The 25,322-nt window shown below is 38.8% G+C and overlaps 3 non-coding genes across 3 annotated transcripts; all 3 read left to right on the top strand.

Moving 5' to 3' along the window:
• Nucleotides 1-241: 241 nt before the first annotated feature.
• On the top strand, nt 242-313 carry trnaq-cug (transfer RNA glutamine (anticodon CUG)). Its single transcript has one exon. It is a non-coding gene; the product is annotated as a tRNA-Gln (tRNA).
• A 1,219-nt stretch (nt 314-1,532) lies between these two features.
• trnaq-cug (transfer RNA glutamine (anticodon CUG)) lies at nt 1,533-1,604 on the top strand. Its single transcript has one exon. It is a non-coding gene; the product is annotated as a tRNA-Gln (tRNA).
• A 2,510-nt stretch (nt 1,605-4,114) lies between these two features.
• trnaq-cug (transfer RNA glutamine (anticodon CUG)) lies at nt 4,115-4,186 on the top strand. The gene has a single exon. It is a non-coding gene; the product is annotated as a tRNA-Gln (tRNA).
• Nucleotides 4,187-25,322: the final 21,136 nt, after the last annotated feature.

Raw genomic sequence — 25,322 nt, 5'->3', positions numbered from 1 at the left:
TATTGATGGATCAGATTCGATTAACCTTTTGTGAGGAATTCTTAAATGCCTGTGATTTTGGCAAAGTAAATGCTGATTATCGTAGCATAGTTGGCATTAAGCTAACGAGAATTCATGGAAGATAAATGATTCACCATCAATATACAAGACATCACACTTCATTTTGGTTCCTTCCATTAGGTAATGGGATAAGCACTTGATTCTGAATCCAGCAATACAGGACACCCAGGTAATTGGTTAAGGTTCCATGGTGTAATGGTTAGCACTCTGGACTCTGAATCCAGTCATCTGAGTTCGACTCTCAGTGGAACCTGTTGAAGTGCCTGTTACCTTGTTATAGAGACAATATAAAACTGAGCCTGTTAATTTCATAATGGAAAAGTCTGGGTTCTGAAGTCACCAGTACAAAGAGATTGTATTGTTGCTTATGGAGTAAAGGTAAGCATTGTGGACTCTGGAATCAGCTATATAGAAGAAGGGTTGTTTTGAAGTTTCCACAGTGTAATGCTTAGTAAGCACTTTTCATTTTATATTGTCAGACGTCATGCCTCCGTGGCACCTTTCTAAACCTGGCTGACATTTTCAGATTATATGGGTTTTCTTGCTACAATTTATTGTAAATCTCAAAAATGTCTGTCACTTGACCAGATTACAAACATGAGACAAAGCAGTTGTTGCCAAAATTAGGTCAATGCCTTGCCAATCTGTGTGCTGATGACACTGGACAAGGTAAAGTTATATAAAAGGAACTCATGTCTTACAAAAAAAAGACAGGAGATGTGATATATAAAGAAAGCACTCTGCCCTCTTTATCTAGCAATACAGAAGACAAAACATTTTTGGACTTGTTCTATGGTGGAATTGAAAGCACTGTGGACTCTGAATCCAGTGAAACACAAGACAAAAAGGTTCGATTTGTTGTTTGCAGATTTTAATTGTAAGCAGGCTTGACACTGAATCTTCGAAAATTGAAGACACAAAAGATATTTTAAACATTTGTATAATATATTTGCAAGTACTACAGACACTGAATCCAGCGAAACAGAAGACACAAAACATATTTTTGTTGTTTTGCTTGATGTAACAGTATACACATGTGGTTGTGATTACAGCAATACAAGATGAATAAAAGCATTTTTTTGTTGTTGTTTCTGTAGTGTAATAGTTAGGAATCTGCACCTATTCTTTGGTGATCCCAGTTCAACTCTTGGTGGAATCTATTGAATGCTTGTTGTTCCTTTCAGCTAGCATGTACTTTCTTGTAAAAAGTTTTTTTAATGGCTGCAGCCTGTATTGATGTATCAGATTCGATTAACCTTTTGTGAGGAATTCTTAAATGCCTGTGATTTTGGCTAAGTAAATGCTGATTATCGTAGCATAGTTGGCATTAAGCTAACGAGAATTCACGGAAGATAAATGATTCACCATCAATATACAAGACATCACACTTCATTTTGGTTCCTTCCATTAGGTAATGGGATAAGCACTTGATTCTGAATCCAGCAATACAGGACACCCAGGTGCTTGGTTAAGGTTCCATGGTGTAATGGTTAGCACTCTGGACTCTGAATCCAGTCATCTGAGTTCGACTCTCAGTGGAACCTGTTGAAGTCCCTGTTACCTTGTTTCAGAGACAAAATAAAACTGAGCCTGTTAATTTCATAATGGAAAAGTCTGGGTTCTGAAGTCACCAGTACAAACAGATTGTATTGTTGGTTATGGAGTAAAGGTAAGCATTGTGGACTCTGGAATCAGCTATATAGAAGAAGGGTTGTTTTGAAGTTTCCACAGTGTAATGCTTAGTAAGCACTTTTCATTTTATATTGTCAGACGTCATGCCTCCGTGGCACCTTTCTAAACCTGGCTGACATTTTGAGATTATATGGGTTTTCTTGCTACAATTTATTGTAAATCTCAAAAATGTCTGTCACTTGACCAGATTACAAACATGAGACAAAGCAGTTGTTGCCAAAATTAGGTCAATGCCTTGCCAATCTGTGTGCTGATGACACTGGACAAGGTAAAGTTATATAAAAGGAACTCATGTCTTACAAAAAAAAGACAGGAGATGTGATATATAAAGAAAGCACTCTGCCCTCTTTATCTAGCAATACAGAAGACAAAACATTTTTGGACTTGTTCTATGGTGGAATTGAAAGCACTGTGGACTCTGAATCCAGTGAAACACAAGACAAAAAGGTTCGATTTGTTGTTTGCAGATTTTAATTGTAAGCAGGATTGACACTGAATCTTCGAAAATTGAAGACAAAAAAGATATTTTAAACATTTGTATAATATATTTGCAAGTACTACAGACACTGAATCCAGCGATACAGAAGACACAAAACATATTTTTGTTGTTTTGCTTGATGTAACAGTATACACATGTGGTTGTGATTACAGCAATACAAGATGAATAAAAGCATTTTTTTGTTGTTGTTTCTGTAGTGTAATAGTTAGGAATCTGCACCTTGTCTTTGGTGATCCCAGTTCAACTCTTGGTGGAATCTATTGAATGCTTGTTGTTCCTTTCAGCTAGCATGTACTTTCTTGTAAAAAGTTTTTTTAATGGCTGCAGCCTGTATTGATGTATCAGATTCGATTAACCTTTTGTGAGGAATTCTTAAATGCCTGTGATTTTGGCTAAGTAAATGCTGATTATCGTAGCATAGTTGGCATTAAGCTAACGAGAATTCACGGAAGATAAATGATTCACCATCAATATACAAGACATCACACTTCATTTTGGTTCCTTCCATTAGGTAATGGGATAAGCACTTGATTCTGAATCCAGCAATACAGGACACCCAGGTGCTTGGTTAAGGTTCCATGGTGTAATGGATAGCACTCTGGACTCTGAATCCAGTCATCTGAGTTCGACTGTCAGTGGAACCTGTTGAAGTCCCTGTTACCTTGTTTCAGAGACAAAATAAAACTGAGCCTGTTAATTTCATAATGGAAAAGTCTGGGTTCTGAAGTCACCAGTACAAACAGATTGTATTGTTGGTTATGGAGTAAAGGTAAGCATTGTGGACTCTGGAATCAGCTATATAGAAGAAGGGTTGTTTTGAAGTTTCCACAGTGTAATGCTCAGTAAGCACTTTTCATTTTATATTGTCAGACGTCATGCCTCCGTGGCACCTTTCTAAACCTGGCTGACATTTTGAGATTATATGGGTTTTCTTGCTACAATTTATTGTAAATCTCAAAAATGTCTGTCACTTGACCAGATTACAAACATGAGACAAAGCAGTTGTTGCCAAAATTAGGTCAATGCCTTGCCAATCTGTGTGCTGATGACACTGGACAAGGTAAAGTTATATAAAAGGAACTCATGTCTTACAAAAAAAAGACAGGAGATGTGATATATAAAGAAAGCACTCTGCCCTCTTTATCTAGCAATACAGAAGACAAAACATTTTTGGACTTGTTCTATGGTGGAATTGAAAGCACTGTGGACTCTGAATCCAGTGAAACACAAGACAAAAAGGTTCGATTTGTTGTTTGCAGATTTTAATTGTAAGCAGGCTTGACACTGAATCTGGGAAAATTGAAGACACAAAAGATATTTTAAACATTTGTATAATATATTTGCAAGTAGTACAGACACTGAATCCAGCGATACAGAAGACACAAAACATATTTTTGTTGTTTTGCTTGATGTAACAGTATACACATGTTGTTGTGATTACAGCAATACAAGATGAGAAAAAGCATTTTTTTGTTGTTGTTTCTGTAGTGTAATAGTTAGGAATCTGCACCTATTCTTTGGTGATCCCAGTTCAACTCTTGGTGGAACCTATTGAATGCTTGTTGTTCCTTTCAGCTAGCATGTACTTTCTTGTAACAAGTTTTTTTAATGGCTGCAGCCTGTATTGATGGCTCAGATTCGATTAACCTTTTGTGAGGAATTCTTAAATGCCTGTGATTTTGGCAAAGTAAATGCTGATTATCGTAGCATAGTTGGCATTAAGCTAACGAGAATTCACGGAAGATAAATGATTCACAATCAATATACAAGACATCACACTTCATTTTGGTTCCTTCCATTAGGTAATGGGATAAGCACTTGATTCTGAATCCAGCAATACAGGACACCCAGGCGTTTGGTTAAGGTTCCATGGTGTAATGGTTAGCACTTTGGACTCTGAATCCAGTCATCTGAGTTCGACTCTCAGTGGAACCTGTTGAAGTGCCTGTTACCTTGTTTCAGAGACAATATAAAACTGAGCCTGTTAATTTCATAATGGAAAAGTCTGGGTTCTGAAGTCACCAGTACAAAGAGATTGAATTGTTGGTTATGGAGTAAAGGTAAGCATTGTGGACTCTGGGATCAGCTATATAGAAGAAGGGTTGTTTTGAAGTTTCCACAGTGTAATGCTTAGTAAGCACTTTTCATTTTATATTGTCAGACGTCATGCCTCCGTGGCACCTTTCTAAACCTGGCTGACATTTTGAGATTATATGGGTTTTCTTGCAACAATTTATTGTAAATCTCAAAAATGTTTGTCACTTGACCAGATTACAAACATGAGACAAAGCAATTGTTGCCAAAATTAGGTCAATGCCTTGCCAATCTGTGTGCTGATGACACTGGACAAGGTAAAGTTATATAAAAGGAACTCATGTCTTACAAAAAAAAGACAGGAGATGTGATATATAAAGAAAGCACTCTGCCCTCTTTATCTAGCAATACAGAAGACAAAACATTTTTGGACTTGTTCTATGGTGGAATTGAAAGCACTGTGGACTCTGAATCCAGTGAAACACAAGACAAAAAGGTTCGATTTGTTGTTTGCAGATTTTAATTGTAAGCAGGCTTGACACTGAATCTGGGAAAATTGAAGACACAAAAGATATTTTAAACATTTGTATAATATATTTGCAAGTAGTACAGACACTGAATCCAGCGATACAGAAGACACAAAACATATTTTTGTTGTTTTGCTTGATGTAACAGTATACACATGTGGTTGTGATTACAGCAATACAAGATGAGTAAAAGCATTTTTTTGTTGTTGTTTCTGTAGTGTAATAGTTAGGAATCTGCACCTTGTCTTTGGTGATCCCAGTTCAACTCTTGGTGGAACCTATTGAATGCTTGTTGTTCCTTTCAGCTAGCATGTACTTTCTTGTAACAAGTTTTTTTAATGGCTGCAGCCTGTATTGATGGCTCAGATTCGATTAACCTTTTGTGAGGAATTCTTAAATGCCTGTGATTTTGGCAAAGTAAATGCTGATTATCGTAGCATAGTTGGCATTAAGCTAACGAGAATTCATGGAAGATAAATGATTCACCATCAATATACAAGACATCACACTTCATTTTGGTTCCTTCCATTAGGTAATGGGATAAGCACTTGATTCTGAATCCAGCAATACAGGACACCCAGGTGTTTGGTTAAGGTTCCATGGTGTAATGGTTAGCACTCTGGACTCTGAGTTCGACTCTCAGTGGAACCTGTTGAAGTGCCTGTTACCTTGTTTCAGAGACAATATAAAACTGAGCCTGTTAATTTCATAACGGAAAAGTCTGGGTCCTGAAGTCACCAGTACACAGAGATTGTATTGTTGGTTATGGAGTAAAGGTAAGCATTGTGGACTCTGAAATCAGCTATATAGAAGAAGGTTTGTTTTGAAGATTCCACAGTGTAATGCTTAGTAAGCACTTTTCATTTTATATTGTCAGACGTCATGCCTCCGTGGCACCTTTCTAAACCTGGCTGACATTTTGAGATTATATGGGTTTTCTTGAAACACCTTATTGTAAATCTCAAAAATGTCTGTCACTAGACCACATTACAAACATGAGACAAAGCAGTTGTTGCCAAAATTAGGTCAATGCCTTGCCAATCCGTGTGCTGATGACGCTGAACAAGGTAAAGTTATATAAAAGGAACTCATGTCTTACAAAAAAAAGACAGGAGATGTGATATATAGAAAGCACAAGGCCATCTTTATCTAGCAATACAGAAGACAAAACATTTTTGAACTTGTTCTATGATGGAATTGAAAGCACTGTGGACTCTGAATCCACTGAAACACAAGACAAAAAGCTTCGATTTGTTGTTTGCAGATTGTGATTGTAAGCAGGCTTGACACTGAATCTGGCAAAATTGAAGACACAAAAGATATTGTACACATTTGTATAATATATTTGCAAGTACTACGGACACTGAATCCATCGATACAGAAGACACAAAACATATTTTTGTTGTTTTGATTGATGTAACAGTCAACACATGCGGTTGTGATTACAGCAATACAAAAAGAGCAAAAGCTTTTTTTTTTGTTTCTGTAGTGTAATAGTTAGCAATCTGGTCCTTGACTCTGGTGATCCCAGTTCAACTCTTGGTGGAACCTATTGAATGCTTGTTGTTCCTTTCAGCTAGCATGTACTTTCTTGTAACAAGTTTTTTTAATGGCTGCAGCCTGTATTGATGGATCAGATTCGATTAACCTTTTGTGAGGAATTCTTAAATGCCTGTGATTTTGGAAAACTAAATGCTGATTATCCTATCATAGGTGGCATTAAGCTAAAGAGAATTCACGGAAGATAAATGATTCACCATCAATATACGAAGACATCACACTTCATTTTTGTTCCTTCCTTTAGGTAACCTTACTTCTACGACAAGAAAAAACCTGACCTATTACTTTCTTGATGGAAAGGTCTGGATTCTGAAGCCAGCAGTACAAACATATTGTCTTCTTGGTTATGGAGTAAAGGTAAGCATTCTGGACTCTGAAATCACCTATTTAGAAAAATAAAGAAGGATTGTTTTGAAGTTTCCACAATGTAATGATTAGTAAGCACTATGGGTTTTCTTGAAACACCTTATTGTAAATCGCAAATGTCTGTCACTTGACCAGATTACAAACATGAGACAAAGCAGATGTTGCCACAATTAGGTCAATGCCTTGCCAATCTGTCCTGATGATGCTGGACAAGGTAAGGTTATATAAAAGGAAATCATGTCTTACAAAAAAAAGACAGGAGATGTGATATATGGAAAGCACTCTGCCCTCTGAATCTAGCAATACAGAAGACAAAACATTTTTGGACTTGTTTTATCATGGAATTGAAAGCACTGTGGACTTTGAATACAGTGAAACACAGACAAAAAGGCTCGATTTCCGTTATGTTGCTGATGTGGAAACTATGTTGAACCACTGAAATCAAGAATATGAGTAAAGAATGATATTTGGTAATCTTGTGGTAGCCCATGTTTGCGTGCATTGTCAGAGTGATCCAAGTGTCTTCTATGGAAATCCTAAAGTTTTGATTTGGTGATGCAGCACCATGGACATGTAGAAGCTGATGTTGGTGAGATTTACATTCCAGTGATGCTTTATACTGTTTACAAAAGACAGACATCTGACTGAAGACAGACTCTTCAAGAACTTTTGAAAGAAAAGACAGAAGTGACAGCAGTTGGTAGTTGCAGCGTTGCTAATCAACACCTGAGATATGAACAGCCAAGGATTCCTAACTTATTCACCGAGAGAAATTCAAAAAGACAAATCCATCCATGTGCAAGTTGCCTTGAGTTTTCCAATTTCAAGAATCTATTTAGATTTTAATCAACTTAAGCTTGTCAGTGGAGGACTTATTTGCTGGCAACTTTCTCCATCTCCACATCAAGTCAGGTCAAATAGGCCTACCTTTTCATCCAAACTACTTACAGCACTTAGTAGGATGGCATATTCTTCCACAAGAACACATGGTACAAAATGCAACATGAACTAAAGGAAAAAAACAAACAATAAAATAAAATGTCAATGACCCAAATAGTGGAAGATGCATTAGTGGACACAGGCTCCAAAAATGCACTATGCAAGTTTCAATTCATGATGCAAATAAAGCTGATGTTTGCCAGATTCCAGATACTTTTTGCTGTCAAAGATCAGTCATAAAAACCAAGATCGATTGAGGAGTGAAAAGAAAAGGTGTTTTAATATGTTTTGGTTTCACTGACCTTTTCTCACAGCTGCATAATTAATGGTGACGAATAAGTTGTTCTTAGATAAATTGAGGTAAAGTTCCGTTATTCAACAAAGTAAACAATAAAATTGACAAATTATATGCTGTCACTGCTGGTCATGCAGCTTTCCTAGTAAGCAGAAAGAAACAGGCGACCTAAACATGATTTGAACAAGCAACCTTCTGACCTGGAGTCAAAGACACTGCTATTGCACCCCAAGATCAAGCAAATACAACTACTGGTAAATTATGCCCAGAGGAGGTATGTTTTATTTCCCAAGCTCTGACATCTTAGTTGAATGACCAGTGTAACATTCCATTCCAGAATTTTACTTTCCTTTTTTACCTTCATCTCCCTCAAAGTTGAAAAATTCAAGAATAGTATTAGGGAGAGGGAAGGAAAAATCAAAGGGAGGCAAACTTCAGGCAGAATCTCTGAGCTCTCTGCTGTCTTCAGAGCTTCAGCCACCTATGCAGGTTGCTGCTTTAGGAAATGCCAAATCTGTTGTCAAGCGATTTATAGGCTCTACTGCTAAAGGTATTGATGCTATTTCCTGTTTAGCATGCACCCATGATGTAAGCAAATGGAGCACATACTGGCAGTGACTGGTATGCTACTGGAGGTTTGGATTACAACCAAGCCATCTAGACTTCCTCAGAAACCTTTGAAAAGTACTACGCCAGGGTTAATTGCAAATAACAGCACTCTGAATGAGTTGCAGGGGTCTGCTGGCACAAAGTAGTAGGCCTACATGGAACAAGTTTGTGTAGTCCATTCTTCAGATAACAAGGCACTGCACATGTAGCTGAGTGTCTTTTTTGGACAGAAAGGGGTGGATTTTCATTAAGTTGCTGATTTGGAAACTACATGAACCACTCAAGGCAGCAATATGAGTAGAAATTATATTTGGTAATATTTTGGTAGCCTAATGCTAAAAAAACCTTCCAAAATGCTGTTTTCTAAAGACAGTGGCCAACATTCTTATAATAAGTATGCAACTCTGCTAAAATGATGCTAAGCAAGCACTCCACCACTTGAGGTAATTCCAGACCTTTTAAACCAAATAGGTTATACGCTTTCAGGTGCCATACTACCTGCCACAGTACCTTTAGCTAGCTTTGTTCTACCAAATCAGATGATGCAAATGAGTCATTTGCTTAGTAAAGTTCTTAAAAATAACACATTCGAAGAAGAATACATAATGCCAAAATGTTAGATGTAAAGGTGTAATTGAGCTGTAGACTTTGAATTCAATGATCCTACTTAAACTTTTGTGGATCTTGCAATGCCTTATAATATGTTTCCTTGCTGCACAGAGAGGCTATTGAACAGTGGCTTCTGGAAAGATACTTTTACAATTTATTTCATTAGTTGACTGCTGGCCAAACACCTGGACAAGGGAAGGGTATGTGTCAGCTTGCATTTATGCTTGGTTCAAAAGTGTTGGTATCCTGGTTCACACACTCCATGTGTTCTCATGGAATGGGGCCTACCTCTGCTTCCTTTGGATCTTGGACGGGCTTTGTCCTATCAAAACAGATGATGCAAATAAATCATTTGCTTAGTAAAGTTCTTGAAAATCACACCTTCGAAGAAGAATATATAATGCCAAAAAACCTTACAAAATGCTGTTTTCTAAAAACAGTGGCCAAAATTGTTATAATAAGTATACAACTCTGCTGAAAAGATACGCTGGAGAATGTCAGCATCCATCGCTCTCCCTCTCGCTGGCAAAGTAAGTGCTTTACCACCTGAGCTAATTCCCCTTTCTACAATTTGAGAAATGTCACATCTGGCAGCCCTTGTTTCGGGATTTCTTTTTGTGATGAAATTGCCAATGCTATCAGAATACCTTTCCACAGCTTCGTGGACTTGAAACAGTGAAAATTCCCAGTCCTTTTAAGCCAAATAGGTTATATGCATTCAGGTACCATACTAGCTGCTACAGTACCTTAGCTAGCATGAGATGTTTAGCTACACTCTTGGCATGAGGAAAAATGTGCTCAGTGTCTTTTTGCTTATAAATGATGCTAAGAAACAGATTGCCAAATCGTGAGGTACAGACGATGCGAAATGTTAAAAATTGGGGGGAAATAATCTTCCCTAATCAGTATCACTTGAGACTTGGAGCAGTGACTATCACTGGTATACTGATATATAGTCCAGAGACGGTCAAGAAGTACTTCCTTGTCGTACCATTTTAGCACAAGTATTTAATGGAAGTGAAAGTGCACCTCAAGGCATGACTGCGCCGTGAGATCCTGCCTGAGCGCTCCATGGATTTCAAAGTGGTACAGTCATTATTTTCTGAGTACATACCATATTATTGTAAATTGAGCTACATTCAATGGTAACGTTTTAATCGGAACCAGGCAAAGGCATGCTGCTACAAGCTGAAATAGGTCACCTGGGAGCGCATTAGACTGAAGATCTATAGGTCCATGGTTCATTCTCAGGTTTTGTTGTGTGTGCCAGACATAGCTCATCATCAGATAGGTCTCTTTTATAAGTATATTTAATAAACATTTACATTCCTTTTCTAAAAAAGGAATAAAACATTCCTGTCTTTACGCTAGTGTTAGATGTAAAGGTGTAATCGCGCTGAAGACTTTGAGTTCAATTATCCTATTTAAACTTTTGTGGATCTTGCAATGCCTTATAATATGTCTCCTTGCTGCACAGAGAGTCTATTGAACAGTGGCTTCTGGACAGATGCTTTTACAATTTATTTCATTAGTTGTCTGCTGGCCAAACACCTGGACGAGGGAAGGGTATGTGTCAGCTTGCATTTATGCTTGGTTCAAAAGTGTTGGTATCCTGGTTCACACACTCCATGTGTTCTCATGGAATGGGGCCTACCTCTGCTTCCTTTGGATCATGGACGGGCTTTGTCCTACCAAAACAGATGATCCAAATAAATCATTTGCTTAGTAAAGTTCTTGAAAATCACACCTTCGAAGAAGAATTCATAATGCCAAAAAACCTTACAAAATGCTGTTTTCTAAAGACACTGGCCAACATTGTTATAATAAGTATACAACTCTGCTGAAAAGATACACTGGAGAATGTGGGCATCCTTCCCACTACCTCTCGCATGCAAAGCAAGCGCTCTACCACTTGAGCTAATTCCCCTTTCTGTTTGCTTTTCTTTCCATTGGCTATCAAACAAAAGCTTATGGCTCAAGACTGAATAGGACAGCCTACAAAATCCAGCAACATTTTCAAATGTTTTTGTATGATGGCCACTCGAACATACTTGCTCTGGAAAGATTCAGAAATCTATTCTGCTCCCCTGTCATTTCAACCAAACATTCTACAATTTGAAAAATGTCACATCTGGCAGCCCTTGTCTCGGGATTTCTTTTTGTGATGAAATTGCCAATGCTATCAGAATACCTTTCCACAGCTTCGTGGACTTGCAACAGTGAAAATTCCCAGAGATTTTAAGCCAAATAGGTTATATGCATTCAGGTACCATACTATCTGCTACGGAACCTTAGCTAGCATGAGATGGTTAGCTCCACTCTTGGCATGAGGAAAAATGTGCTCAGTGTCTTTTTGCTTATAGATGATGCTAAGAAACAGATTGCCAAATCGTGAGGTACAGACGATGCGAAATGTTAAAAATTGGGGGGAAATAATCTTCCCTAATCAGTATCACTTGAGACTTGGAGCAGTGACTATCACTGGTATACTGATATATAGTCCAGAGACGGTCAAGAAGTACTTCCTTGTCGTACCATTTTAGCACAAGTATTTAATGGAAGTGAAAGTGCACCTCAAGGCATGACTGCGCCGTGAGATCCTGCCTGAGCGCTCCATGGATTTCACAGTGGTACAGTCATTATTTTCTGAGTACATACCATATTATTGTAAATTGAGCTACATTCAATGGTAACGTTTTAATCGGAACCAGGCAAAGGCATGCTGCTACAAGCTGAAATAGGTCACCTGGGAGCGCATTAGACTGAAGATCTATAGGTCCATGGTTCATTCTCAGGTTTTGTTGTGTGTGCCAGACATAGCTCATCATCAGATAGGTCTCTTTTATAAGTATATTTAATAAACATTTACATTCCTTTTCTAAAAAAGGAATAAAACATTCCTGTCTTTACGCTAGTGTTAGATGTAAAGGTGTAATCGCGCTGAAGACTTTGAGTTCAATTATCCTATTTAAACTTTTGTGGATCTTGCAATGCCTTATAATATGTCTCCTTGCTGCACAGAGAGTCTATTGAACAGTGGCTTCTGGACAGATGCTTTTACAATTTATTTCATTAGTTGTCTGCTGGCCAAACACCTGGACAAGGGAAGGGTATGTGTCAGCTTGCATTTATGCTTGGTTCAAAAGTGTTGGTATCCTGGTTCACACACTCCATGTGTTCTCATGGAATGGGGCCTACCTCTGCTTCCTTTGGATCATGGACGGGCTTTGTCCTACCAAAACAGATGATCCAAATAAATCATTTGCTTAGTAAAGTTCTTGAAAATCACACCTTCGAAGAAGAATTCATAATGCCAAAAAACCTTACAAAATGCTGTTTTCTAAAGACACTGGCCAACATCAGAATACCTTTCCACAGCTTCGTGGACTTGCAACAGTGAAAATTCCCAGAGATTTTAAGCCAAATAGGTTATATGCATTCAGGTACCATACTAGCTGCTACAGTACTTTAGCTAGCATGAGATGGTTAGCTCCACTCTTGGCATGAGGAAAAATGTGCTCAGTGTCTTTTTGCTTATAGATAATGCTAAGAAACAGATTGTCAAATCGTGAGGTACAGCTCTCTACCACTTGAACTAATTCCCCTTTCTGTAACCTTTTCTTTCCATTGTCTATCAAACAAAAGCTTATGGCTCAAGACTGAATAGGACAGCCTACAAAATCCAGCAACATTTTCAAATGTTTCTGTATGCTGGCAACTCGAACATACTAGCTCTGGAAAGATGCAGAAATCTATTCTGCTCCCCTGTCAATGCAACCAAACATTCTACAATTTGAGAAATGTCACATCTGGCAGCACTTGTCTTGCGATTTCTTTTTGTGATGAAATTGCCAATGCTATCAGAATACCTTTCCACAGCTTTGAGGCCTTGCAACAGTGAACATTCCCAGACCTTTTAAGCCAAATAGGTTATATGCATTCAGCTACCATACTAGCTGCCACAGTGCCTTAGCTAGCATGAGATGGTTAGCTCCACTCTCGGCATGAGGAAAAATATGCTCATTGTCTTTTATTAAAAGGCTTTTATTGTCATTTCAGATATATACAAGTATACAACAAAAGATGAAACAATGTTCCTCCTGGACCATCGTGCATCATAAAACAAAACTTACTGAATATCTAAAGGTCCCTGCTTCAATCTTCGATTTTGGCGTCTGTGCCAGAGAGAGCTCCTCATCAGATTTTTCTTTTTTAAGTATATTTCACAAACCTTAACATTCCTTTACTGAAACACGAACGAGATGTTCCCATTTTTATGCTATTGTTAGATGTCCTGATGTAATATATCCTTACACTAATGCAAAATTTCGTTTGATTTTATACTTTTCTCAGCGATCTCCAAAATTTGTAAAATGTGAGGAAAAATGCTTAATGCTTGCTTAAAAGAGGAAGTAAGTAATATGTGACCTTTGTCCTTGTCTTGACCAGTCTGCAAGAAAGGTGATTAGAGAAGTGATGGAGTATGACAATTATCGCTTAGCTGTTGCTGGGCAGGGGTGCAGGAGCAGGGAGTAACAATTTGTTTTTACGAGGAAAGAATGTTCAAGGACTGTTGAGATTGATAATTTCCGATTGGAAATGTTTTCGGGACCTGCTGCTTCGCTAATGCAATGCACGCATTATGTGACTTTTGAAGTTTTCAAATTGATGTATCATTCACACTGCACAACTCTATGTCTTGGAATCTGGAGTCCTTAATTTGTGGTATCTCAGTGGCAGGCATAATCAGATCCCAACACATTTCAGACTAAAGGTTCTGGACTCCCTGGCACTGCATGACATCTAACCTGCTATAATTTGATGGGGAGGATGCATCTGCTTGTTTGTTTTTAATTCTATTTTCTATTATACATGTCTTGCACAGATGTACCCCAGAAGTTGTTTTTCTACCAACTCACATTGGCTGTGTGGCTGAGTTGGTACATTCTTGGAGTCTCCCCTGTGTAACAGTGCCTGCCAAGTGTCACATCTTTCAAGTTCTTGTCAAATTTAGACTGCGTGCTTTAAATGGATATGGTCATAGGGGATGATGATGATGGTTAATGGTTGAATGCAGGAATCCCCTCTCTCTCAGACATACACACTTTCTCCAGCTCTCTCTCTTTGTACCTGTTCTTTGTCTATAGCCAGGAGTCTATATTGTTCAGAGTTTATTAATTAAGGTCCTATCAAACATGAATTGTATATATTCTGTGTTGTACTTTCTAGAACCTGAACTCTTGGCCACATTCAAACACTCAACTCATTTCAAATGAGTCAAAGCAGACTGCATGTAGAGCTCTAACCCTCAGTTCTGTCACATTATAGCAAGGCATAGCGCAAGTTTGCGACAGCAGCCAATATAGAAACATGGAGGTCTCCCTGGTTGTAGGAATTCAGAGGTTCTTTGACTTGACCCCTGACACAATGTGCCTACCCCAGAAGAGCTAACAGCAGAACTGGTAGTGGTGGATACTGAAGAGGAATACATAAGAGGAAGAGAAGTATAATTAATCAAAACCAAAGTATGAGGACATGATGCAGCATGAATGTATTGCACATGTATCATGTGACTGTGACAGCTCTCATCCATCCATCACAACCACACGGTTATAGAGGACATCAGTATCTAACCCAAACTCATTAACATAGACTAGGCTATTTATTATTAAATGTGTTTGCAATGCATTTGCGTATTTACACATTTGAACACAAGGGAACAGTCTCTACGTTGCAGTGATATTATTCATTTATCTCACAGCCAAAACTTATCAGTGATAAACTACTGATATGTCAACTTGTCTTAACACAGACAGAATTAACTTACTCTGTGGAGACTGTGTCTAACTTAGACCTTTCCTTCAAATAGAGCAGATCCTTGTTGCAGAGGTAATGTTTTTACCTTTATATGCTTTTCCCACTCATAGTCATGCAACACACACAAATGCACACCTCTTACAGACTCTCTCACACACATCCAAAGCAGACATTAATATCTGACAGTGTATATTGTACAGCACACTGCTGGCCGTCTGAACACATGATGGATATGATTCTAATTTGCACTATTATTCATCTAACACATTCATAGTTATTCACCTGAACACATGATGTTTCTGACTCTGTATCGCTATTAGTTATGCAATGGTGCCTCAATACTAGCACTAACTGAACAGTGTTCTGTATAAATATGATCTTTATAACAGCTGCCATAACAGCAAAAATGTAATGTATTATTCTGTGTGCCCAGGAATATAAACCTTTTAGGGACATATTTAAAATATCAGATTTTCTGCCAGAGTACAGAGTTGGCATTTTTTTCTAGCTTTAACCATAACTCCTTTCTTTCGAAATCTGGTTCATTGCTGCACAAACAAACAGAAAGGCATGTTTGTGTAGCTTTAACCCCCTCCAACGCTCCCTAGCAGGCCTGCAGGCATGCCCAAACTAGGATGCTCAAATAAATTACTTGATAACATTGAATATTCTTAAAGTACAGTACATGTATCAACATATCTTAGAACTAATGCAAGTACCTGCTTACCAATCTTCCGTCGTCTACATGCATCTGCTCGGCAGAAATCCCATGCTGAATACATCGTGTTTTTCAGGTAAATTTCCACAATGATGTACCTGTCCTTTTAAATGGCCTTTTAAAACATTCTTCTGGTATAAGATAACTTCAGATTTTGTCATAGAAAATTCAATTACCATCAAGACAACTGTGGGACATGTTTAAATGATATACGGAGTCTTAGTAAAGTTCTTTGCGTGTTCTCTTTTTTGAGTAAAAACACGCGTTCGGTTCCTTCATAAACAAACCCAAACTACACAAGCGTTTGGTTAACTGAAAATGCACATTACTGATGTAAAAGTGTTCCTGAATAGAACAATAGACTGCCCATTTCTATTGGACATTGCAGTGCCATTGTTTTGGATTTACAGTGCTTCAGTGTTGTTAGCAGATAGCCTAGTGCATGGGTTTAACGCTTGTACAACTGTAGCAATGATATGATCGCCAATACTTTTGGACCTCATGGAAAGGAAGAGGCTTATTTCACCTGAAGTTTATTTGGAGTTGTTTGGGTGCTGCTAGCATGGACTAGCTTTGATGTTTGCATAGTAAATCACTGGATGTTTCCATTCACTGCTGGAAAAATTTGTAAGTATAAATGAGAAAATATACTATTTCTTTACAGCATTTACAGCATTTTCCCCAGCATTTACAATATTATCTAGTATAATAGTAGTAGCTAGTAGAGTATTTTCCCCTAATAATGCCAACAATGATGCTGTGAAGCCAATATTGTTGTGGAACTTACTAAAGTAACTTAGTGTTATGTTTTAGCAAAAAGAAACATCCAACCTTGATATATAGTGAATAATTACTTTGTTTTCATTGGAGAGGTTTTTGGACCCTTTGGAGAAGTCTAGGACTCATTACCTCTCGTCTATCTGAAAAAACTGTAGATTGGGTGACTGCCATCTGGGATAATGTACAAATATGGTCTTATGATGATTTTATCACTCAATTCAAGGCAGTGTTTGATCACGCACATAAGGGAATAGCCTGTAGGGAGATACTAAGTTGTGCCAAGGCAATCGTTCTGTCGCTGAATATGCACTAGAGTACTGTACTGCCACTGCACATAGTAGATGGAATGAGGCAGCATTGATCGTCACTTTCAGGAACAGTCTCAATTCAGAGGACTTACATGAACTAGCTTGCTAAGATGATAAGTTAGGTTTGAATCATCTTATAGCTCTATCTATCCATCTGGATCATTTTATTCAAGAACGAGAACTGCATAGATCTATTAGTTCTCACCCCACCTGTCCCTCTCCCAGTTAAAGACCAGAGCTTAGACGAGAGCATACAGTGGAACCTATGCAATGCGATTCTTCATGCTTAACCGAAGAGGAGAGGTGGTGCTGAGTACAGGAGGGTCTCTGTCTTTACTGTGGATCCTCAGAACATGTTATCTGGGACTATCATCCTAGACCCAATTGAGCCTCATCACTGAGCCATAGAAGAAGCATGCAGCCCACATGACAAAACAAGGTAGTGATCTTGTCCCCAAGAAAGATGATGGTGTCTTTCCTAGATCTTCCTAAATTCAAGACCATTTACTCAGTACACACTAAATGGAAATAAAGATGCAGACTCTGGAATTAGTTGAAGAGAATAGCTAGTCCCGTCTTTATTCTGAGCTCAATGTTAAAAACGAGACATCATCCAGTGAATGTCTAACAGTCTCAAGTGGGCACACTTTTTATACGTTTTCTTCAAGGACCCTTAACCACTTTTGTTCTTTCATTATACTTCTCCATGTTCCTCTATTGTTCTCCAAACCATACATTATTCAATACTTACACTAACTGGTTCTTGGTACCATTATGTTCAACCTGAACTACTTCTATTTCTTTCTTCTATATTCTATATCACTGGATGCCCATATTTGTTCTTCTGGGGATGTCCATATTATTTCTTTCAGTGCGTGGTCAGGATGTCCCGGCCTGTGGCTCCATCTGTCTTTCAGGCCTTCATCAATGATATTCTTTGTGAATACATTGGAAAATTTGTTATTGCTTATATTGATGACATCCTCATCTATTCCCCCAACATTGAAATCCATGTATAACATGTAGGAGTGGTATTGAAGACTCTTCTTGATAAAGGATTATATGTAAAGGGAGAGAAATGTGAGTTCCACCTTTCAACTATGACTTTTCTAGGATACATGATCAGCCATGGTGGAACCACTATGGATGATAAGTAGATCGAAGCCATCAACCAGTGGCCCATTCCTGTTACAGTTTAAAAAAAAAACTCCAGAGCTTCTTGGGATTTGCAAACTTTTACCGACACTTCATATGGAATTTTAGCAGCATTGCAGCTCCTCTCACAGCCCTCCTGAAAGGAGCAATGACCAACCTACTTTGGAATCAGCAGGCTGATCAAGCATTCAGGAAACTGAAGGAAGCTTTTACCACTGCTCCCATATTTCGACATCCCATTCCTTCCATTCCATTTGTTGTGGAAGTTGATGCTTCTAACATCAGCGTAGGAGCTGTACTTTCACAATGATACGAGAAGTCCAAGTTACACCCAGTGGCTTATTTCTGTCATATGTTATCAATGGCAGAACGTAACTATGGAATAGGAGAACATGAACTTTTTGCCATTAAACTGGTCTTAGAAGAGTGGAGTCATTGGCTAGAGTGGGCTGAGGGGAGAATACCAAACGGGAGTGGTATATGTGACTCTATACATGGGACTTCCGCAAGTTGGGGTCATGTCGCAAGTTAGGTCCCAAGTATATCGGTCCATATGAAATTACCAAGCACGTTGAAGTCACATATCAACTCAATGTACCTGCTCACTTTTGTGTTTCGAGGTCATTTCATGTGTCCTTTCTTAAGCCTGTTGTTCCTGTTGTGGTCTTTGGATGAGTTCACGCCTGAGGTCACTCCTGTATTAAGTATGTTGGCTGCTGTCATTAGCAAGTATTGTTTAGGAAGGGTTTTTTTCACATTATGCAATGCCTCTTCACAGAGTGTGATTTTCAAGAACTTTAGTAAGCAGATGACTTATTTGCATCATCTGTTTTGGTAGGACAGAGCCCATCCAAGAGCCAAAGGAAGCTGAGATAGGCCCCATTCCATGAAAACATAGGAGCATACATGCAAGCTGATACCTACTCTTCCCTCGTTCAGTTGTTTCGCCAGTAGACAACTAATGAAAAATTTTTCAAAAGCATTTATGCAGAAGCCACTGTTCAAATGGCTCTCTGTGCAGTGAGGAAACATATGATAAGGAAGTGCAAATTCCACCAAAGTTTAAGTAGGATCACTGAATTCAAAGTCTAGAGTACTATTACACTATGACTTCTAACGATAATGTAAAAACAGTAATGTCTTATTCGTGTTTAATAAAAGAATGTAAAAGTTTATGAAATATTCTTAAAAGAGGACAATTTGATGAGAAGCTTGGTCTTGAACAGACCCTGAAACTCAGGACTGAACCAGGAATATTTTTTACATGTAACAACACATACATAAATTAATATACTACAAATATAATTTATTTTAATGGGGCTCTTCTCACAGCTTTTTTTGACACCATCCCACGAATGGTATAATTTTCCTATCCTACGTGCAGTATAATTGTGAAAATTCAAATATACTTGAATTTGACATCATCCCACATATGGTATATTTTCCATCCCATGTGCAGTATATTTGTCATAGTTCAAATATATTTGAATTTGACACTATCCCACTTATGGTATATTTACAAACCAATGAAATTTAATTGAATGGGGATTTTCATTCCATCTGGAATATTTTTTGACAGACCAAGGAAATTGAATTTAATTGGGATTTTCATCCCATCTGCAATATATTTGATCATTAAAATTATTTATTATGACTCACCAAGTATCTATTTCTGTCTTTGTCTAAGGCCATACTGCTGGTTACTGCTAGTCTTTAAGAAGTTGGGCACCAACTGTCTTCCATCAGTTCATCTCACCAATACCTTTTTCTGTCTTTGTCTAAGGCCATACTGCTGGTTACTGCTAGTCTTTACGATGTAACTTTAGTAAGGGGGGGGGCAGATTTAAACATTATTGGTGTTAGTTTCAACATATCTCCCACAAATTCAGAGAACTGCTGCTCACATTTCAAATATATTTCATTCAAGAATATATAGGGGTTTTGGACAGTAGAATTTCACAACTCTTAAGACAGATATGGGGTCAGGGAGAGATGTGGTTCAAGGAAAATTGGTATTAAAGCATAGAAATCCTATTTTGCAAAAATAAATTATATATATTATTTATATTATATTATTATTATTATATTTGACAGTGTATTTGACAAACCAATTAAATTTACTTGTATTGGGATTTTCATCCCATCTGCAATATATATGTCAGTTTATTTCACAAACCAATGACATTTGCTGAATTGGGATTTTCATCCCATCAGCAATAAACTTGAACATTAACATGATTTATGACTCACCAAGAATCTATTTCTGTCTTTGTTGAAGGCCATACTGCTGGTTACTGCTGGTCTTTAAGATGTAACTTTAGTAAGAGGGACCCAGATTTAGGCAGTGGTTTTCGATTGGGATTACATTTCAATTGGGATCCCACATGCAATATATTTGGCATCATTAATTATATTTGAATTTGACATCGTTCCACATGCAATATATTTGACATTGTTAAAATATACTGGAATTTGACACCATCTCACGTGCAGTATAATTGACAAATAAAATAGACTTTGATTGGGATCCCACATGCAATATATTTGACATAATTCAAATATATTTGAAGTGGGAGTGTCAGAAAGTATAAGTGCACATGTTGTGGGTCGGCATATGCCCACCTTTTAACCTAGAGACTTCAAACCTTGGGTAGTGGCCACCTAGGTGATCAGAAACAACAAAAATCAGGCACTTGCATTTTTGAACTCAGGGGGCGCTACTGAGCCAATGGATGAGATTTGGGGACAATCAGGCCTTCCCTGACCTTTTTTGACTGGTGTCCATTTGGTGCCCATTCATATATACTTAGAGTTTGATCCATGAGATGGACAGACAGACGTGGACAGGACAGCTGGACGAACCTCCCCTTAGAGGTGGGATGGGATGTAGTGTACCAATGAAGGACCATCCCACTGGAAGCATATATGACACCATTCAACATGCCTGATTTGGGATTATAACTTTTTCTGTGCTCAGACTGCTTTCAGAGAGTTAAGTCTTTATGTGAAACTAGGGTCTCAGGTGGGGTGATGGGCAAGAAAGTGCAAGAGTGCCCCTAGTGAGTCCCAAAACCTCTATATTGATCATGTTAATCAAGTCAGTGAAGGAAAGTGAGACATGTCTGGATGATCATGCAACCTAGCACGCTTTGGGATCCAAAAAGAGCTAGCCATCCATTCGCACATATATGTGTCAATTGGCAATATATGGGGCCCAATCCCAAAAATTGTATACCGGTACTTACTATGAGTAAGTATATCAGTAAGTCAAAAAGGATAGGCTCAGAAGTGTTAATTTTTATAAAGTAGTTTTATAAAGTTTATTCCATGCGAAGAGAACTAGCTAGCCTAACCTGGCATAACAAATAGTGGACATTGTCACAGATGGGGGAAAGGATAGAAATGTGAAAGGTCAGTTTGTTCAGAAACGTCCTGTTTCTTCCCTTCATCTAGAGGTATTTCAAAAAAGATCTCAAGCACACTTCACTGGCAAAGTAACAATGTTTTCACCTGAAGACGAACTTGAACTCTAGATCCTCAGATGAAAATGCCAAAGATCTACCAACTCAGATATCCTAAGTACTTCAGCAAGGATTAAGGATATGGAAAATAAGTCTCAAGCTTTGATAAGGTGTCTGTGTGCCAATCTTCTCAGGACACACAAAGGCCCATACGTCTGTGAAAGCGTCATATGTGTTTCACATGAAAGTAATTTTCTTTCCATGTGTTGTGATGGAAAATATTATTTGATCATGTATTATCATGTGATTCATATGTAATGATTCATATATAATCATGTTAATCCTTTCCATCATATAATCCTCTATGAATGGTTTAGTCTGCAAACTCTGTCTCTGTATATTGTGTGAACAAATGACTGTGGTAATGTTGCTTTATGACCTGCATGTGTTGTGACCTGCAGGGGTCGTAAAGAGGGAATAGGCTTTTGTTTTCTTGCAAATGGTGTCTGTCCTTTGAAGCGTCCTGGCATATGCAGGAATGTTCATCACCAAATGGAGCAGGGAGTACGTAAACAAGATCACAGAGCACCCCCTCCCCGTGGAGGGGGTTGAAGTTTAGATATAAGGAGTAGAGTCAGTCTACCCCTTTAGAGCTTTCGCTTTCGAGCATTAGCTCTCACACAGCTGTTTTGTGTGTCCTATTTTCTTTATTAAATTGCTGTCTTAATCATGTCTGACTTGCTGTTTGTTCAAAATTCCACCACAGAAATTGGCATTGTCAGCAGGATCAGCGAGAGGCGCCATGCAGAGCAGCGGTGACTGAACTTTGAGGACGCTCCTCAGAGAGAATTTCTCGACTGAGCTGGAGAAAGAGGAAACCTACAAGAATACGGGAAAGTACCTAACCAGGGAGTGACGTCCTGCTTGACTCCGGTGGTGTGCTCTGCCTGTTCTAAAGGACTGAAAGTAAGTGGTGGAAAAAGTAAACTAATTTTTAGAAAGGTTCGAATATAGAAATCCACCAGAGTTTACCTGAGGGCGTGCCTGAGTAGAGAAAGCAGCGTAGTAGAGGAATACTAGCACTCAAAAAGGAGTCTGGGACTCCATAGTCTGGGACTCCAATAGCCTAAAAGAGTTAGGCACACTGTGTAGATGTACAAGTGTAAGAGAAAATAGGCCCGGGCTGACAGGACGCCTTACATAGAGAAAGAAGGAAACTCTGTTAACCAGCATGAATTACTGGAGTGGAACTAAATTAAAGCAACTTTAGAGACGTGATTAACAGAAGAAGAAATAAAAAGGGGAGAGTGTCACCCATATCCATATTATTCATATTATTTGGTCATTATAATCACATTTCTGCAATCACCCTTACCAAAAAAAAAAAAAATGGGTAAAGGGCAAAGTAAGGAATATGAATTTAGCAAAGACAAGTTTTCTAGTAGCCTGTTCTTCCAAATGAGTAAAGACTATGGGGAACATGTAAATAAACATGTCCCGTTCTGGATTAAATACTATGGGTTTAATGCATCGGGGACCTTGAGTGTTGCATATTTGCTTAAATTGATTGAAAGAGTAAAGGTTAAACCAAGGGAGGCTGAAAAGAAAGCGCAGAAATATTTTGACAAGAATAGTGAACATATGCTGGAAAAGGCAAAAATGTGGTTAGAGGAGGCTGAAAAAAGACAGAAGCAGCAGGTAGGGTATAGAAAAGGTAATAATGAAGTGTCTCAGTGTGTTTTCTTAGCTGATCCTGACCTCGATGCCACCCCGCCAAGAGCCCCCCAGCTGATTCAACAGCCACAAGCGCTAACAAACCCACCTCCATATCCTGAGCCATGGACTTCATCGCTAATATCAAAGCCGTCTCCATATGACGAACCAAGACGACAACTGGAGGCAATAACCTCACCAGTGGCTCATCGCACTCTAAGTCACACCACTATAAAGCCATCTGTAGAGCTTGAGGCAGGCTGTGCCCCGCAGTTCCCGATGGTGGAGGTGTCTGGACCAGATGGAGTAATTATGGCCCATACAGAGAGATGATAAGAGGACAAATCGAAAGGGTGGAAGCAGCATACCTGACAACTATTGACACCGATATGATAGCAGCATGCAAACAAAGGGATGACGAGCCCGTGGCTAATTTCCTTGTCCCTTTGACACGCGTCCATACTGATCATTGTGGAATTGATGCACCAGCACAACGTGCAGCGGGCCACGGAGAAGTGGGGGCGTGGGAAGCTCATCTGAGAAATAGCTTCCTTATGAATATGAGAAAGGACATTAGCGACCTCATCAGAAAGAACTGCATCGGTTATAGTCGAGCTCCTTTGTCAACTATCGAAGAACATGCCAAGCATCATGAAACTATTCTGGGTAAGAAGGATGCTAGACGGGAGTGCCAGCACGCCGACATCACCCACCAGGCGATGCTGACAATGCTCCAAACAGTAGGAGACAGGAAGAGGTCACGGACGTGGCAGAGGACGCGGACGCGGACGAGGGAGAGGAAGAGGTCGAGGAAAAGAGTTTGGAAGAAGGGAATGCTATAATTGTGGAAAATTCTGACACTTTGCAAGAGACTGTCCTGAAGAAGAAGGCGAAGATAGTGACAGCATGGCTGTGGAAGTTAAAAAAGATTGACGGGCAGAGGAGAGGCAGGGCAGCGACGGGCCACTGAAGGAAGACGGCAAAAGGGAAGTAACAAATTTAAATGACCAATTACTACAGCAGATTAGTAAAGGGTCAAGAGGCCTCCCTGAAATAATTGTGAATGTAGAGGGAAAAAATGTTGTTTTTGGTTGACAGTGGTGCCACCCACTCGGTGTTGAGAGAAGGTTTAATAGAATGTAGAATGAGACCAGGGTATGGGATAACAGTAATTGGAATGGGAGGCCATCCTATCGATGAAAGGATGTCCGAGCCTCTCCAATGTAGTTTAGGAAATAGCCAATTTAAACATATTTTTTGGTGTCAGAAACGTGTCCAATTAATTTGTTAGCTAGAGACCTGATGTGTAAACTTGGATGCACAATTAGCAGCAACCCAGAGGGCTTATTTGTCACGTGGGAAACACCCACACAGGGAGTCAAGTTAGAAGTGGGGGTCCCTTTGAATGTTTATGAATTGCAGTGCACTGCTGGGGAAGTACTAACACATTTTATGACTGAAGTTACTAACACGCTACCTGGTGAGCTGATTATTAAACAAAGTGACTCTATTGACAGTACGATGAAGGTCCATGAGGGACCAGACATTGATTTTGAGCAGAAATGTGACTTAGGGGGCAGAGACAGTTTGTATATTTAATAAATCTTTACAATTATTTTCTAAAAAAAAGAATAAAACATTCCCGTCTTTATGCTATTGTAGATTTAAAGGTGTAATCGTGCTGTAGACTTTGAGTTCAGTGATCCTACTTAAACTTTTGTGGATCTTGCAATGCCTTATAATATGTCTCCTTGCTGCACAGAGAGGTTCTTGAACAGTGGAATGCATTTACAATTTATTTCATTAGTTGTCTGCTGGCCAAACACCTGGACAAGGGAAGGGTATGTGTCAGCTTGAATGTATGCTTGGTGCAAAAGTGTTGGTATCCTGGTTCACACGCCCCATGTGTTTTCATGAAATGGGAACTACCTCAGCTTCCTTTGGATCATGGACAGGCTTTGTACTACCAAATCAGATGATGCAAATAAGTCATTTGCTAAGTAAAATTCATGAAAATCACACCGTCGAAGAAGAAATCATAATGCCAAATAACTTTACAAAATACCATTTTCTAAAGAGAGTGGCCAACATTCTAATACCAAGTAGGCAACTCTGCTGGAAAGACACACTGGAGAACATGGGCATCGATCACACTACCTCTCACATGCAAAGCAAGCGCT

The sequence above is a fragment of the Electrophorus electricus genome, chromosome 5 (genome assembly GCF_041902795.1).
Source record: "Electrophorus electricus isolate QZ-2024a chromosome 5, ASM4190279v1, whole genome shotgun sequence".
NCBI lineage: Eukaryota > Metazoa > Chordata > Actinopteri > Gymnotiformes > Gymnotidae > Electrophorus > Electrophorus electricus.
Note: the sequence above shows the minus strand (reverse complement) of the source record. Positions and strands in the feature narration are given on the sequence as shown.